Source organism: Macrobrachium rosenbergii, chromosome 10 (assembly GCF_040412425.1).
Source record: "Macrobrachium rosenbergii isolate ZJJX-2024 chromosome 10, ASM4041242v1, whole genome shotgun sequence".
NCBI classification, from domain to species: Eukaryota; Metazoa; Arthropoda; class Malacostraca; order Decapoda; family Palaemonidae; genus Macrobrachium; species Macrobrachium rosenbergii.
In genome coordinates, this window is record NC_089750.1 from 16,767,553 (window position 1) to 16,787,552 (window position 20,000).

At 32.2% G+C, this 20,000-nt stretch overlaps 1 protein-coding gene across 1 annotated transcript in view; it reads left to right on the forward strand.

Moving 5' to 3' along the window:
* The window catches only part of LOC136842514 (putative neural-cadherin 2), a 147,872-nt gene that overhangs the window by 75 nt on the left and 127,797 nt on the right, over positions 1–20,000 (forward strand). The window contains exon 1 of the mRNA XM_067109921.1: positions 1–490. This exon is cut by the window's left edge and continues 75 nt beyond it. The gene's annotated coding sequence lies outside the window, so the exon portion shown is untranslated. The remainder of the gene's footprint in view (positions 491–20,000) is intronic.

Below are 20,000 nucleotides of genomic sequence, written 5' to 3' on the forward strand. Positions count from 1 at the left end.
CGAAGTGGAGCAAGTAAGCGAAGCGATTTGCGGACTCTTTAACAGCATAACAGAATATCTCCTTTTTTTTATTATTATTCTTTGATCATCTGGGTAATGTTAGAATAACGCCGTTAAAGACTGCCATTTTACCAACGATATTAAAATTTCAAGACCTTTCAAACTTTTTCAAAAAGTGCCTGAAACTTTTCCAAGAGAATTCTTTGAAACTTTTTTTTCCTCTAGCCGTTTGCTCAAACTCTACTATTTTCTTGCTGGGTTCCATGCATGAGAATAAACCAAGGTCTACCAAAATTTCAACCAAAACGGTTAAATCATCAAAGAAAAATATGTTTGTCTATATGAAACCTACAGCACCTTCCAAAGAAATCTAAATTTCTGGTGACAATTTTTGTTATTTAAAATTACCAAATTAAGCATTACGAGAAACAGCAGAGAAAGCAGAAGTTCCTACAACAACCAGGTCTGCATTTAAGAGGCAGACTCCAGGGTAAGTAACAATTATGAAGTTCTTACCGACTTTTGTTAGGGAAAAGTTGAGTACCTGGTTTTAATGTCCTAGATATGACTGTCTTGTGTACGTTTCTCTATCCACCAATACTTATGTGACAATTGTATATATGCAATGACTAACTTATTTATTCATGGCACAGTAGATTGAAAATTTATAAATGCTTACACATTTCACCCACAGATGCAAGCGTATATATATATATATATATATATATATATATATATATATATATATATATATATATATATATATATATATATATATATATATATATATATATATATATATATATATATATATATATATATATATATATATATATATATATGTATGTATGTATATATGTATGTATGTATGTATGTATGTATGTATGTGTATGTGTTTGAGTGTTGTGCATGTGTAAGGAGGTTTTCAGTAATACCCTATTTATAAATTTCTTTTCTTTCGGGAGAATTTATCAACCAACCAGGAAATAATGTACAACGGTTTTTCTTTTTTCCTCTTTTTGTTTCTAGATGGAAATTTTTGAAGTCTTCATTTTTCATGATGTATCAGTAATCTCTGTACGTAATCATGTGATATAAGCTGATATATATATATATATATATATATATATATATATATATATATATATATATATATATATATATATATATATATATATATATATATATATATATATATATATATATATATATATTGTACTATTGAAATCAACAAAAGGTTAGTAATCTCAGTGTTTTAGGCAACTGTAGTTTTATCTGTTTATCCATGTTCCTTTAGGTGTAGAAATATTTGTTCTACTTTCGTTTCCACTTGAATATCCCCGAAATGAATAAAAATCCAACGTTTCACTGCATCATAATTATGCTCGCAATGCGAATTTCCTTCTATTTCAGGGACAATGCCTGTGACAATAATTCTTGCACATCTCTTATAAACATCTGCCTCTACACATGATAAATCACAATCGATCACATCATTACCAGAATGAATGACATTCCCACCATCATACACAAAAAGTAACATTTCGAATCAAAGCAAAATCGCGACCAGAAGTGATCAATCAGGAACAGAATGACGAGGATGAGATGAAAGGAATGGTGCATTGCAATAGTCCCCCTATTCTTTTCATGCTCCCCGAATGAGGATTTTGCACTAGTCATTGAACACAACACACGTTCGAAAACATTGGCAGTAGCTTCCAAAATGCTTTCTAACGTTTGAACCTGATTGCGAGGGAACGTTAGATGTACTCTTCTCTTTCACTTTCGGGAAAATATCCTTTTTTTCATTATTTTTCTCTGAATTATCTTTTTAATTGGAGAATAACAACTAGGAATAAGAGGAAGCAGTAGGTAGATTTATAAAAAATGACATCATATACTTGGAAAAGAACAGTCATTAGAAACTGTTAGGTGAATAATTTTATATGACCTATCTGTATAAATAATATGCACATTGTTTTTGTATACCTGTGTATAAGAACACGCCGGATTACGACAATCGATAAACAATAGCATAGATAAAGTAGAAAAACGCGTTGTTCTAAACGTAGGATATATAAAAATGATCCCTTCCTTAACATCCTGTCGATGCTAACAATTATTAATACATTCATGCTAGTATGGTATCTTATCTTGTACTTTTAGACTAGAAAAAATTGATCTGGCTGCCATACCATTGTATGTCCATTTGTTTCCTGGTTTTTCTAGATGGTTCCATCGTTTCCTGGTAGTTTGGAGTGTAATATTTTACCCGTAGCCGTCCTTTTTTTATTTGCATTTTCCCCTTTGAGGATTGATGATTCTGTCGATAAATGTTTCTGTTTCATCTGTTATTGAGGTTCATCTCCTCACCTTCAATTGCTGGTGCATATGCACATATAAATGTGCCTAGATATTCGCTTATGAATGCACGCATAAATACGCGCACGCGCACACACAGACACATGGACACATGCGCGCACACCCATGCACACACATACATTTACAGTATATATATATATATATATATATATATATATATATATATATATATATATATATATATATATATATATATATATATATATATATATATATTGATAAAATAAATTATTATATGTATGTATGTATATATATATATATATATATATATATATATTTATATAAAATATTGAGAAATATAAATTATTGTATGTATGTATGTATAATATATATATATATATATATATATATATATATATATATTGCCAAAGATTGAGAAAAGGCAAATTATTGTTCATAACAAATATTTTATCCAACCACCTCATCCACTATTATTTAAGAATTAACTGGAAGAGGAGGGATTAAAATGCCATGTGTGTGTGTTTTTGTGTTTCTCTCAATAACCGCATTGTGATGGACTCATCAAACATTGCCATTTATGTCTGTATATTTGTAAGGATATACAAATGTATATATGTATGCACAATTGATCATAATATGACATACAGTTATAGAAACAAATGAGTAATAGAGGAAGATATAAACATCTTTTGTCTGTCCAGTTCAATGCTGTTGTCTCAATGAAGCATGAATTACGTAATGTAGATCGCGACAGAAATCTGCAAGCAAGTGTGGCAGGCGAAATAATGCTATTTACTGCAATATCTTCCCTAGAATCAAAAGCTCCTATAAGTTAGTAAAGAAGACTGTTATCAGGCTCAATTCGACTCGCGATGGATGCTTATTGGCTGAAATAGGAGCTTAGCGCCTGTATATATGACGGCAATAACCGGATTGTATAACGGCTCGTAAAATCGCCTGGTTATGAGGCAATATCTGAAACTTAAGTCAGCGATAATGCTGCCCTGGTTTCTTGACTTCCTGTAATTGTAGGTAACTTTAATTGTAGTTTGTTCTTTAAGCAGCAATATACCTCCATGATAAAATCATTGATTTTTTATCAAGAGAAATAAAAGCATGTTGTATACTTTATCAGGTTTATGTTTATATTTATCAAATTTTTTATTTTTCGTTTTTCCATATACCTTTTCCTCGCTTCTACTCTTATGAATAAGGTGTTAAAGGAGATAATATTTTTCTTCCTTTTTTCATGAAGAATTGATGGAAAGTCATTTTATGCTTTTTCTCACGTTTATATCTATTTTAGTTCTCTGTGAGATTTACCTAAACAAATTTTGTCTCCTTGTTTTTAAACGAAAATACGAAAGATAATTGATTTCAATCACATCTGCAAATTAACACCTTTTTGAGGCAAGATGATTTCAAACTGAATGACCCTTTCCTATTTCTTCTCTTGTTTAGAAATTCCGTAACATTAATCTATTTTTGAGAAAAAATTGCAGGTATGAAATGGAAAAATAAATTAGGTCATTAAGCTTTAAGCCTTAGGGTCAACGTGGTCAGCATTCACTCGATGTTGCAAGCGTCAGCTCTTTCATATCAGTGTCACCTCATCGCTCACAATAGAAAAAAGAGATGTCTCTGGAGTTACAGATTTTCGTTCACTTTCTGAGTTTTTTTCTGATGATCCTTATTTTACATATTTCGAAGAGTACCTTCGATCCAGAGTATTGTATGGGTATACTTACATCAACATCTACATAAACGTACACGTTTACAGACATGACAATTATTTCAATAAACACAATTCAATGCGCATCCATGGTAATTCCGATTAAACATTAACAAACCACGCGCAAAAACATAATTGCATACACATGGGAAGTAGATAACACAAGCATACATACGTACATACATACAGTACACGCAGACAGACACACATATATACATACACACACACACAAACATATATATATATATATATATATATATATATATATATATATATATATATATATATATATATATATATATATATCTATATATATATTCTGCCTCTGTTGCCCAAGCAGTGAATTCAGTACTTTGTCTATAATCGATAGTAAAGGGTCGCAGCTACTGTAAAAAAAAAAAAAAAAAAGATAAAAGGCCAGGGGTTAGCTTCCGCCCCCTAAGATGGCTAAAGCAGTCCGTACCCATTACCTTTAAGGAATATATACAGTATATATAAGTATATATAATCATTTACAGAATAACTGATTATTATGAAATCACGTAAGTAATTATTTCGTGAGATCTAAAAATCCTTATAGCAAACCGAGTTTATAAATTGAATACTCTATCAAGGAACCTTGTTTAGCTTCAAATTTCTATATAAAACTGTCAAAAGTCATTATAGATGGAAAATACTACATCATTAATGAGCTCGAATATTATACTTGAGCGTTAATTGTGAATAAGAGTTATGCATATTGGATAGTCTCTGACATCTGCTTATTGAGACTTGTCAGTTAGCTTATTATGTTTAGGCAAAATTCCTGATTTTTAAACAAGGATTTGTTTTCCACAGCAATTTATCAATAATTTTCAATGCTTCTCAAAAGCAGGGCAATAATGTGAAATTGAAATAGCGAAATATATAAAAGATATATCATCCTAGGCATTACCCTACTTTCTTCTAAACTTAATGTGACATTATAGTTTGTAATATAGTAATGAAAGAAACACCATAAATCAGAAACAGTTGGCAGTTGGTTATCAGTAACGAGCAATTGTATTGTCATGAAATTTTCTGTCTTTGATCGTCATAGATATTCTTGTTTCAGTATCTGGGTGCTTGTTGTTACTTGAGAAAAAGCTACTGTGCTCGTTCTTTCTTATGTGGGTATTTTTTTTTCGATGAATAAATACTCCAGTTAAAATCTCTTTTGAGTATTACAAGCTAGTGGGGCTCTATGAAAACCTGTATTAAACAAATAAGATCTGTACCCTAACAGCCTGCTCGTCTCTCTGCGCTAACTCAAACACCTGATTAATCGTTGAGTAAAAGATAAAAAAAGGATCCTTTAAGAGTATGATGATTCATTCCTTCAGCATAATCTTTTGAAGCCTGACATCTGAACATTTACAAAATATCAGCAGTTAATGTTCGCCACTGAAATTCTCGTCATTTGATGGCATTTGCGTATGAAAAATAAATCCTTTCTATATATTCACCTTAAAGTCACAGTCCCACCCACCCCCCCCCCCAAAAAAAAAGAAATAGGCCACCTTTATGACGAAAGTATCTTCATATCAGTTCTAAGATCAACCCTTCACCTTACAAATCTTTCAGTCTTTATGTAACCCGATGGCTGGTTACATAAAAACAACTGACTCTGTTTATGAGACTTCTTAAAAGAGAAATAGCAGTATTTCAACATTTGTGAGCCATCATTTGAAGGAATTTGGGCTTCCGCCTATTGAGAGGTCAAAAATCAACCAAATTACGTTCTATTCATTGCTGCGGAAGCCCGCTCCCCGTTTTTTCACGTTCAATACCCAGTTCTATTTGGACATTTCTGGGTATCCTTTCAATCAAGTCTTTTGCTGTTGCGAACCGTAGATGCTTTTCATGCACGTTTACACAAAAACATACACACCCACCCACCTACCCACCCACTCACACACGCACACACACAAACACACACACATGTATATATATATATATATATATATATATATATATATATACATACATACATACAAGTATATATATATATATATATATATATATATATATATATATATATATATACATACATACAAGTATATATATATATATATATATATATATATATATATATATATATATATATATATATATATACACATATATATATATATATATATATATATATATATATATATATATATATATATATGTGTATGTATATACACATACATATACATATACAGTATATATAACAATTTTGCATAGGATATCTCTATTCTTTTTAATATCAAGCCAAATATAATCCACTTATTTTGAATTTTTTTTTTATCTTCAAAATATGATATTCGTATATCAACGGCGAAGAAATACATTCGAATGCTGATTAGTGTGAATACCCCTGTTATATATAATTTACTTTGGAGTCTTTTAATTCTGAGTTGAAGTTATACATACACACGCACACACACACACATATATATATGTGTGTGAGTATTATGTATATACCGTATATGTATATATATATATATACATAATAATAATAATAATAATAATAATAATAATAATAATAATAATAATAATAATAATAATAATAATAATAACACCTCATTTAAACTGGATGGTATCTAGCGGAGATATTTATTCAGGAAAAGTTACAGATAATCCTAGAAAACTTGTAACTTTCCTGAATAAATATATCCGCTTGATACCTTCCAGTTTAAATGAGGTTCTGTTATTAAATGTATTAATGCACAGAACAACTGTGTGAAGTAATAATATTATATATATATATATATATATATATATATATATATATATATATATATATATATATATATATATATATATATATATATATATATATATATATATATACAGTATATATGGGGGTCAAATACTTGTTGAATTACCATAAGGAGTCGTATGTTGGAGCACTACATGTAAATATTGATTGGCAACGAATATGTGAAGCAGGAAGGAGACCAATATCCGTAAAAGGTTTGATTTTATATTTGAATTAAATAAAATAAATAGCAGTTGAAACAAGATGTTAGTGCAGTAACTGATGAATAAGAGTGTTCATGCAGTGAAAAAATTTGATAGATAAAAGTTAGTACTAGTAAAAATAAGGGAGTAAGATGGATAGAGCATGAGGAAGATCTTTAAGAACAGCGTCCCTGACTAGGAATTAAGCTGGGAAGAACTGGTTTGTGAAGGTGTAGTCTCATGGAGAGAAAGGGGAACCAAAGATTAGTGAAGCGCATAGCATTTGGAAGTTTTTGAAACAAGGAGGTGTGGGTGGACTGAGAAGGTCCCTGCTGAATTGAATGGAAGAAGCGTTTGAATAGAACAACCTTCGTATTCAGAAAACTTGACAGTTCAGGCAACACAGAGGCGAGGTGCGCCATTTCTGTAATAGTGATAGATGAGCTATAGATGGGCTACGGCTGAGCCTTTGTATGTATGTCAAGGCTGATTTTGTGGACTTTTCTATTCATCATTGATTTAACAGTAAAAGGGTGATATTGCATATTACTAAAAATTATTTTTTATCTTGATCAGCTTCCTACTACAGGTAGCCGAAAGTGGTAGGGCTATGAACTGGAACTTCATGTGGCATCAGGAGGACTTCCAGGAATGGTGAAAGATTATAAGTGTATTTGGCTGGACACTGTAAGAATGAATGATTGTGACAGGAGAAAAAGATGAATAATGTGTAGGTGAAATCCATAAACGGGAAAGATTTAAAGTGGAAGAAAATGTCTTCTGTGTATCTGAAACTGTACCTTTTGATATCTTGGAAAACGCGTAGGCAGTTGCTTCGGGCAACTGAAATGGAAAGGAAGGAGACAGGAAAAGAGATGGCATTGGTGGTAAGTAGGGAATTCCTGAAGTAAATATAAATGGAAAGTCTTGTTAAAATTTGTTGATAAAGTGGCTCGACTGTTAGAAAACAAGGTTTCAAAGAACAATACTAAACGTTGTACTAGGGAAAGATAAAACGGTGATTAAAAGACTGTGACAGATGATGCAGTATTGCAGTTTACAGGAAGCAAGTTACTGGATGCATTTCTGATCATCGTTTCGATGATTTCAAATTTATAATGCACATAAATTTATTTTGAAGAATAAGAAGTAACAATGTGTCTGTGATGTTGTGAAAGCAAGTTATAATAAAAAAAGGATTCAAGGAGAGCATTTAATGAAAAATTTATAACGTTTGGAGGTAGAAATACATGGAGAGTCTGTGAAATTCAATGATGGGGATATTATTGAGGGCTTCTAGCACGGGGGGCTAGGAAGAATGAGTAAAATTAAAAAGGGGCGAACTGGGGAAATTATGAGGTTTAGTGAATGCAAGGAAGAGATCGTTGGGATGGAATCGCATAACAGATGTGAAAAAAACGTACAGGTGTTCAAGATGATAAACTTGGCAGGCAAGAAGGCGTGAGAAAAAGAACAGTAGAAGTATGAGGGTTACGCAGAATATATAGGTATTCTACAAGGCAGGGAAGACACAGAGAAAAAGATGTTAATGGAAAGATTTTGTCTGTCCTGACTGCAGTAATGGGTCAACGTAGAGAGTATTTTGGAGATGCGTTGGATAAAAAAGAGGCACAGTAGAATGACACAGAGGGGAAGGTGTTAATGTAGGAATGGGAATACTTGTGGAAGTAACTGTCAGAGAAGTGTGGAAGGCAATTAAGAAGTCAAAGAAAGGAAAGCCACCAGCAGTTGAGAGGCTTAAGAGTCATAGACCTCAGTACAGATGCAATAAGTGTGATTTTGTGGCTTACCAGAATTTGATAAATATTTCTGGATGGTAGAAAGGCTCCGAGGGAATGAGTTAGAGAAACAATTTATCATTCCATTATAAAGATAACAGAATGAACATTTGAGTGCTGTATTGTTTTCCCCCTTGATAACAAAATGCCTACTGTCTGTAAATTTTCATTTGGTGATACGAAAAGCACATATGTTGTACTGCCACTAATTTTCTGAATATGCATATTGACTGATTTGCTTACTGGTCTGAAGAAAAAGAACGAATTTATCGTCCCAGACGAAAATGTTGGATATAAATATAGCCACCCTGTTTATGTGCGTTTTTCACGTTTTACTCATATCACATTTTGGAGATAACTCACACAGAAAATTATCTTGATTTTTTTCCAAATTGACCACGAAATTGGCTATGCAAAAAAGACCCAAAAATATTTTTACAGGTTTATCCTCTGAAAAAATAACATTACATTGGTAATAGGTTTACATATAACTATTAGTTAATCTGAATTAAGAATTGGATTGGATAAATATCATCATACCTTTTCACCACAAAATTCACAAATTTGATACTCTTTCTTATGATCACAAAAGTAGAGTCACAAAGAAGCAGCTGGCCAGTTTCCCATAGACCTTGTCATTCACAGAACGTTTAAGGCGGATGTGAGAGATAAAACCCATATCATTAACCGCAATCCCAGGTAGTCTGACTTGAAAAGACCTAGCATGGTTTTCGGGATACAATTTTGAAGCGCACGTGGGTTACTTTTCATCTTCAATTCTTTATCACAGGCACACATGTACAAGCCACACACACACACACACACACACACACACACACACACACACACACACACACACAAACACACACACATATATATATATATATGTGTGTGTGTGTATGTATGTGTGTATACACACACACACACACACACACACACACACACACACACACACACATATATATATATATATATATATATATATATATATATATATATATATATATATATATATATATATATATATATATATTTTACTATTTTTATTTTCATGATATGTGTATATTCTTTTGACCATCAAGCCACAAATAACCCACTGATATCAAAATCACCGTAGCTTAAGATTATTACACGATCAAACCTATTTTGGCCCGGATTCGGATGCCCTTTTGGGTTGATACGTGAATGACCATGACCTTATCCAGGAAGCCGTGGTGTGAAAGTTAGTATTCTGGATTAACCGAAGAGAGGTTATAGCAAGAAATCCCGAGCTAGGAGGAACCTCTATTGATGATATATGGAAAGAGACCAAAATGTAAAAGCTGTGAAATGTCGGGATACGACGACGTGGAAAAAAATAAAGAGCAAGCGTGAAAAGAATGATCAGATCGCTTTGACGTGTTGGGTCACAGGAAGAAAATGGAGAAGCAACGGGTGGGGAAAAGGGTGAATAATTCGGAAGCTTTTGGAGGAATGAGGAGAGGGGCACCATCAAGGGTTTTGCTCAGTGGGGTGAAAGGTGTAGTGGGGGAGGGGACGGCATTGATATCCACGAAGCACTCGAGTGTAAACAATAGTTATGTAGGTGAGAGGCCCAGTGTTTGCCCACGGGGGTTGACTTTAATGATGCTGGTATTTTCTGCAGAAAGAGTTTCTCGCAAGTTTAAAAGTTTAAATATGAAAAGTATGTATATATATATATATATATATATATATATATATATATATATATATATATATATATATAGATACATACATACATATATATATATATATATATATATATATATATATATATATATATATATATATATAGATAGATAGATAGATAGATATATATATATATATATATATATATATATATATATATATATATATATATATATATATATATATATATATATATATATATGTATGTATATACAAAACACACACACATATATATACTGTATATATGTGTGTATGTGTGTATATATATGTATGTATGTATGTATGTGTGTGTGTTCACTGATGTAACTATCTTCACATTTATCAGCATATTTCAGAGAAGGAGACGGACTCTATGCAGCACCAAGTAAATTTTGATATTAATCTTAAGCACTGGTCTGTTTTCGTCACTTTTCCGTACCCCATGTTTTGAAGTTATTATCAAACTAAATACGAGATAACGAAACGACAGTAAAACGCGTGCGATGAGACTTATATCACTATATTAATATTATATACTCCAAGCATGCCAATAGGAAGACCACTGGTGCCTGGAATGTGGTCTATATAGCCCTCAAACCACAATGATGAACCCTGAATAATTTTGGTGGGTTGGGGAAATGAAAGGGTTTGTGAAAGAAAAATACTATTCAAGGTTTAGTTGCATGACAGAAGAAAATTTTGCAGTATATACTGAATAATATATATATACAGATTATATATATATATATATATATATATATATATATATATATATATATATATATATATATATATATATATATATATATATATATATGTATGTTTTAGAATGTTTTAGAAGCTACGGCATTCTTATGCTTTCATTTTATTCATTATGACTGCAGTGTATACCATTTTAGAGATATTAGTATTCATGTTCCTTACATTCTTTCTATACTTTAAAATTAGCCGAAATCATTCAAAGCTCTGTTTTTGCATACATGTGCTTATGTCTGTCTTTGTGAGCATTTATTTCCTTGTCCATGTACAGTCGCTGAAGAGAAGGTAAGTGACTATTCTTTCAAGAGAATTAGCGTTATGTGGTCATATTGTAAATTTGTTTCTAAGGTTGTCAAGATTCACTTTGCCCATTATAATAAGAAAAATCTTAAGTTTTAAATATGAAATCACTTTACAAATTCCCAACGACATAATTATGTGGTTGTCTCGCTTTTATGAAGTTATCTCTGACAAAATTCCACGATGATATGAATTGCAATTATGACGAATAGAGCTATAGCTACAACCTCTGGTGGTTATTTCCTCAGATTCCTTATTTTCTGCGTTTCTTTGTTGTGCAGAGAGGCACAATGACTAAAATGGAACATGAGGAAACCTCGCATTGTGAGAAAATTTCGGTGAAAAAAGATATATGCTGCGTGAGAGTCCAATAATATCCCTCGCAGACAGCTATAGTAGTTTGAGAGCCTCGTTCAGAATCCCACAAAAGGCTGAAAGCCTTATTCCCTGAATTTTTTTATTTTTTCTTTTGTCTGGTTTTTCGAAGATAAAAGAACCTGTTTCTACTTTCAATGGCCCTCGCATACCTTGTCCTTACACTGAGTTTGCATCGATTTTTGCTCTTCCAAAAGATAAAAGAATATCTGGGGATGTACAGTATGTATCAGAGATGTAATATTCCACGTTTGGTTTATTCTAAGGTAAAAATATGCTTTGATTCCCAAATGAAATTGATGAGACATGGAAATATTTTTAAATAAGAAAATGTAGTATGCATAAGGGTGTCTTGCCATAGGTGAACACTCTGGCTTTACCTTCGATTATTTATATATCTATCAATATATATATATATATATATATATATATATATATATATATATATATATATATATATATATGTATATATACATATATATATATATATATATATATATATAATATATATATGTATATATATATATATATATATATATATATATATATATATATATATATATATATATATATATATATATACCCATATATATATACACACACACACACACACACACACACACACACACACACACACACACACATATATATATATATATATATATATATATATATATATATATATATATATATATACTCATATATATAAAGTGAGACTGATTTTCAGTGATGCTAATCTAATATGATTTCCCTTTGCTCAGGTCTATCTCTCTCTCTCTCTCTCTCTCTCTCTCTCTCTCTCTCTCTCTCTCTCTCTCTCTCTCTCTCTCTCTCCACACGGTGCCTTAAAATTGTTTTTTCATTCCTGCTATTTGCTGAGTATGGTTAAGTAGAACGGAATTTTCAATCTATAAATAATTACATTTCATAAGGAAATGTTTATGTCCTAACATACCTTAAAAGTACCAAATGAAAATGACCATTTTGTGTTAGAAACAAAAATGTTAATTGTGAAAAAAAAAATGTTTTTTCCGTATTAATAAGTGAAAAACCAGTTCGTTGTATGTTCTGGTGAATACTGGGGACCCATTGCCCCAGGGGTCAACCAGGAAGGAAACGAAAGAGAATATTGAATACCGTAGCCGAGGTTGGAATACCACTGGCCTCTTTTGCTATTTGGGTGTCCATTAAAACCATTTAATTGCTTTGAAATACCGTAAAATCTTGATTCTATTTTGATGCATTTTGTATTTCAAGTTATATGTCACTGCCTCTTTTTCTATTGTTATTGGGTAACTGATATTTGAGTATTCACGTTATATGTTTGATATATCTCTTTTTTTATGATTAAGTGATTTGTATGTGATTGCAATTCAATAGCGACACAAATTGGTTCCTAGAAACGTTTTCCTACTATTCTATTTCAGTTATATGGTTATTGAAATAGAGAGCCAAAGAAAAAAAAAAACTATAGGCATGTTTGCCAAATCCCACTTTCATTTCGTTTTAAACCTGCATTTCTCTCGAGATTCTCTATCAAATTTCTCTGTCTTCTCAAATATCCTAAAGCACCTTAGACCACTGCATTTAAGGGTAGATTAGCCCTCAATCTGTATAAAAATAAATTTCTTAATATTTTTTCTTCAGTGTAAGGGGCGGAGCAGTTTAGGCACATTTCTCATTTTTGTTATCTTCCTAAGTAAGATATGTTTTTTTTTCATTCGCATTATTTATATATAATAATGAAATTTAAGTGATGGGGAATCCATAACGTTTCTTCAGACAAGAAATTTTGAGTCCATGATACCTTGGCCTTGCTATTTAATTCTGTATAATTCTTATCAATAATATCGTTTATTTCAAACATGCACCTATTCAGATTTGGACTTATACATTCAATGTATAGTCAAGCTTCACAGAAAATCCGTTATAAAAGCAGCTAGGCTTTTAACGTTTAATCCTTAAAACGTTTAAGGCAATAACCAGCTTATCCTATTTCAGCCAGTCTCCTATATGGATTTTCACTGTTTTTGAATAAACAGGGAAAATCCATATAAATAAATTATGTCCTCACCTTTATTACACCATTATATGCTCTGAAAAAATAGTAAATTTGAATTATTAATGATATAGGTAGTTTCACTTAATCTCTGAATTACTATACCATCATCATCTGTTGATCATACTGGTGTTACATTAAAATTATGCCCTTCCTTAATACTTCTAAGATACATTTTTTAATATATTTATAGATCATTCATGTTTCCTTGCTGTTCGAGTACTCTAAATTCCCCCTCTTAATTCTATTGATATAGGTAGTTTCACTTAATCTCTGAATTACTATACCGTCATCATCTGTTGATCATACTGGTGTTACATTAAAATTATGCCCTTCCTTAATACTTCTAAGATACATTTTTAATATATTTATAGATCATTCATGTTTCCTTGCTGTTCGAGTACTCTAAATTCCCCTCTTAATTCTACATAAAGTTATTTCCTTATATCTCTGAGCATAAAGCTCTTTAATCTCCCTCATTCTCTTCAAGACAGTAATCTGTTCTCATTTTTTAAAGAGGTAACTCTCTCGGTACTATTTTTCTCTCTCAGTATTATCTTTCACCAGAGAAAGAGGGAAGTAAGTCTGAATATTTGTTATCCTTGTGTCAAATGGAAAGCTAATTAATTAATAATTTAGTATTTTTTATAAATGCTTCTTTCTAGAAACAGTATCTAAATCTACCTAAAGAGCACGTATAGTTTACACGGGAATCCCACATTACTATATTTATTTCGAACATTCTTGACCTATTTTAACAAACTCATACATAATGTTACAAATTTTTGAGTGTTAAAGGTCCTTTATTTAACTTTGTGACTTTTTCTATTATAATATCCTAAACTTATGTCCAAAGACAAAGCTCTTTTTTGAAAAATATTAATTTCTCATTCTGTTTCCGAATGTTACAGTGAAAACTGATATGCACAATTTTACATCCTTTTTCACATATGTTTCGTAAGCATTTATTTTACATATATATTTGTTAGTATGAAAAATCGATTCTTCCCCATCACGGATTTTTTAGTGGCTCTATCTACTGTCTCACGCTCAGACCATGTTATTCCATGATGTTATTCCATGATGTTATTCGATGACGTTATTTCCATCGAAATTCCCGATTGGAATGGGATGTTCCCTACGTGAGATGCTCACATCCACAGCGCATCTGCTGGTATTACTTTACCGGATCGTTACATGGGTTTCTGACTTGAATGTTTGCAAAAGGATCGTGTTGAAGAGGCAATTAGATTCGAGATTTTGCAACCTTGTGGTATTATGGGATGTCGTTTTTAATTATGTATTGTCTCTCAGAAACCTTAGAAGAATGAATCAGCATTACTCATTGTCTCAGACCTCAAGGCAATTATTTCTCTACAGACTTATAAAGGGTCGTTGGTTGGGGGTGGGGTGGGGGGTAGGCGGTTGCAAGAGATCCACTGAGTATGTTGAACCTTCATTACAAGTATGGTATTGCTGACATCAGGGAAGTATCCTGCATGGGAGTTTCATTCTTGAATAAGCAGTGAAACGATTAACTTCCTATTGACTATAGTCGTGATTTTCACTGGAACTGTTTATATACCCGGAAACAGGTTACAGTTGATCAAATATGCAACATACAAATTATAATACCCAGCTTGGAAAATCTAGAAGACAAGTATCTTTTATCAGTAAACTCAAGTTATAAAGGGAATTCCTTCTGGTAATACATACGCGAATACCATTAGTTTCATAAACTATCGAAAGTTATCCAAGTTTATCCCTGGCAATTAAATAAGGACTGGGGCCACTTCTCTTCTCTAATTTGCTCGGTAAATTCAACGATTTAATGTTATTCGAACGGTATTTATTTCATTTTTTCATTAGTGAAGAAATGTTTCTTTCTGATAAAACTTAATTTTTATACACTGAGATCAAGTTTAATTTACTAATCTGAATGAAAATATTTTCATGTTCTATGTATAGATGAAGATAGTGAACTTGATTTATAATCGAAGGGCAAGTTCATTTTTCACTGACATAGTTTCAATATACAGTTGTTTTCTGCCTAAGTTGTAAATTTTGAAATCTGTGTTTGAGACGAGAAAGGTACAATATGTTTCTCTAAAGTACTTTTTCAATAATAAATATATATTTTTTTAATTAACCTTCGTACTGCGGAGGCAGGACTTACATAATTAGACTACCTACTCTCTCTATATCAGCAAATAAAAAAAAATATGAATAATAATTATAGTGGTATATATAAGACAAGAGAACATTTTCTGACTTTGCCACAGCGTTTTTGGCTGAATGAACTAGCGAAGTAGAGGTTTAATCTTTTTAAATCTTTATGGCGAAGTGAGACGATGGATTAGGCCATTCGCCGGTGGCTCACATAAATTGTCCAGTTCCCTGGCAAAATTCATTGCGTTTGGTCTATTTCGGATGCCCAAAGATATTCATTGCCTCCCTTTGCACTAGAGTATGAAAAGGAATATTTTGTATATTTGGACTTTCTGCTTACTCTAAATATTAATTTCAGATACTAATTCAAATTTTCCGTCACAATCTATGCCCCTAACGTATATTACTTTCTCTCCATCCAAAAGAAAAACACAAATCAATTCCTTAAAGATAAAAGGCATTAAGATTTTTTCCTTGTTTTACTGATAAGCAAAAGATAAGATCGAATGATATAATGTTTCTGAAAATCTAAGGTTCATTATTTGTTAGAAATTATGATAGCTGAGAGACACGTATTTTTTACAATAAGTTTCCCGCTGAAATTGTGGTCTTCATGTTTTGATTGGCGTAAATCATTTATAATTATCTACTTTGACATTCACTTCTTTACATAATATTTACCTGTGATTAAAAAGTTAAAGGTACATGCAATCCTTGATTTAGATTTTCTACAGTTCACATTTTAGTTTTTGACTTCATCTCATTTCTTCGTTATTTTTCATACTATTATGACTAAATCTATGCTGAAAAAAATTATATTTGTGCTATATCATTCTCTGTTTACTTGAATCGATCAATACAGCCGTTCTTGACAAGGTCTCGTAATGTTTCAGTTCATTAGCTATCGATGACAATGGCTTACTGTGCTGACTGAACAGCAACTAAGGGCAACCTTTGTCATTTTGTGATATTACTGAATTCCCTGATTGTCTTTGGATAGTCTCTTTGTGAGACACACACATAAACAAAGTACTCTCTGGTATAAGTCGGCCAATCGTTTCATGGATGTCTACCTTGAGTGTATATATCTGGATCGTTTTGATGAGGCAATGAAGCCTTGCTTTTGTGGCCTTGGCGTATAACAGGTGAGGTTTACCAGTCTGCATTTCAGATTAAAGCTTCGGGATTATCTTTGAAACATTCACGTTAATTATCTGTTGGAACTCTGAAGCTTACAACTGATCCTTTACTTTATTCAACTTCCTTGAATTCTCCGAGATTGGTTTATTGTTATTGTGTATTTGAAATCTTCAAATTTTTCAGACTTTACTTTAGAAAAGAAAATGGTTTATTGCTGGTCATTTATCTAATTCCTTGCTAGGTATTCGTGCCTTCGTAACCTAACATAATATATAAAACGAATGACAGTTATATTAATCATACAATACTGTGCTATGTAAAACTCAGTAGATCCTCTTCTTCGGCGCGGTGCTTAACCTCAAATTAAATTCTAGGTTGAATGAGGTGCAAAGAATTGGGGGGGGGGGAGTTAAAATTATTAATTCTATCTTTAGCCCACTTCCCACCCTGCGCTTTTCATTTCTCCACGAAGGTTCGTCTCATCAATATTCCAGCAGATGATACGAAGAAAAAGGATTTAAGTGCATATCCTAGTGAGTTACGGACGAATGATCTCATCAACGGGGTCATCTACTGATACGTTATTTTCAGACACTACTCTCTCCTTGCGTTATTGTATATTTTAGTCATGCTAGTATCCAAGAAGTTGGCTGAATTACGAGGGTATTTTAAAGCAGTTATGTTCATGGCGAACGTTAGGGTGAAGAGAGTTAAAGGGGTGATTTGAAACTACGTAAATATTTCAACGTGGCCTCCTTATTATCATCCGTATCTTTATACACTTTCTTCATAATGTATTGAAGTTATACCGAAATTATAAACGCGCACACATAACAATGTTCCTACAACCACTTAGGGATATTTTGCAGATGATTCTTATTATCCTAATATGTGCTTCTCAGACATAAATATTTACAGGCAAAGATCCTCAGGGAAATGTGTTCTGTTGAAAAATAATGACAATAAAAGATATGCTACTCGAAAGTCCAATAACATCATGGGCAGAAAGCTATATCGTTTAAAGAGTATGACTTCGAATGCCGCGGAACTTAACCGAAATCATATTTAAATTTCTAAATAAAAAAAAATGGTAAACAAGGAAAAAAAGTTACTTTTTTTATCTCAAGCATTTTTATGCACTGAATTCCTCTTATTTGAGCATTCTTAGGCAGCAATGGGTATTTGAATTATATAATCTTCATTGGTCAAAAGAAAAGTATATTGCAATTATATAAGAAAAAATATGAACGTTACGACTCTCCATTTGTTTACGGAGACGGCTCATTTCAGTGAAACAATATGATGGCATTCGTAATAAGTAGTTTGGGATTCTCTAGAATCTCTAAGGATCCCTAAATTCATTCAGTTAAGATTATTTACATTAAATTTTACGTCACGATTCAATACAAATTACCTTGATATGTCAAATCAGTGAACCTTGACAAGCTTACAGAGTTTTGCAGTTAATCATTCGATATGATCATTTCATTACTGCATTCTCACGGGAGGTATGGACAAACGGGGGCCATTTCCGAGACACAGCCGAAATTCCTGATTGGTTTCGGAAGCTCCCATTGTGAGATACTTGCATCTGCTACGTATCTGCAGGTATTAGTCGTCTGGATCGTTTCATGGATTTCTCCTTTGAATGTCTGCATCAGAATAATCTTGACGAGGTAATTGGAACTCGGCTTTTGCAGCCTTTGGAGGTTTAATGAATAACGTCCGCGACTCTACAGAATTGCTCTAATTCTTATTTTTTGAAGGGCTGCTGCCTGAATACTGTTATTGATACTGAAGGCCTTTAGTTAAATGTTACTTTTTTCCCTCGGTTATTAGAAGTTTTAGTAGTTTGTTACTAACTAGTAATCACAAATCAGGGCCACCTGCTGTTGGCTATTATCTGAAAGCTTTTATTGGTTTATCATTATCCCTAAAATTTTCTCTTTATGGTTTGGTTATTAAGACCAAGTCTGTGAGATACATTTTTACATATTTGTCAATCCACAAACTTTTAATTTGGTGTGCTTTTATGTTTCAGAAAGCATCCTAAGTGTTCTTTTAGTTGGTATCATGTTTCATTTCCTTGTTTAGGATTTTAGTTTGGTATTGCAAACGTCATAGAAAATAAAAATGCATGGCTTATGTAAATATTTTGATGTATTTGTTTTACACGTTTATTGAATTTTTTTACAGAACTGTATAATAGCTCTTCTACTATTGGCTTACAGATTTAAATATATGGATTGTTATTTTTGGGAGGTTTGTCTATTAATTTGCCTTAAGAACCTCACCATCACTATCATCACTCATCATCATTATCAATCATCATCATCAATGTGAAACTCTACTATTCATGCCCTTGCTGTGCTTGATCCGCCACAAATCTCCAGCCTCCCTCCTCAATGCTCATCTCAGCAGGTCTGGATCTTCCAACCTTTTTGGTGGCGCAGAAGCCCAAATGGTACTATCAAGTACTTTTCTCCCATGAGATGCGAAGAACATTTTCAAGCCATCTCTATCTCCCTTTTATCAATATCTCATCTACAAAATTTCATGATCTCAAATCGGACACACTGTTGTTTGGTAGTCAGCCAAGAAACAGTATGAAACCTCAGATTCCTTGGACTGGGCTATAGAATACGATTAGGACCATCAGCACAAAGCC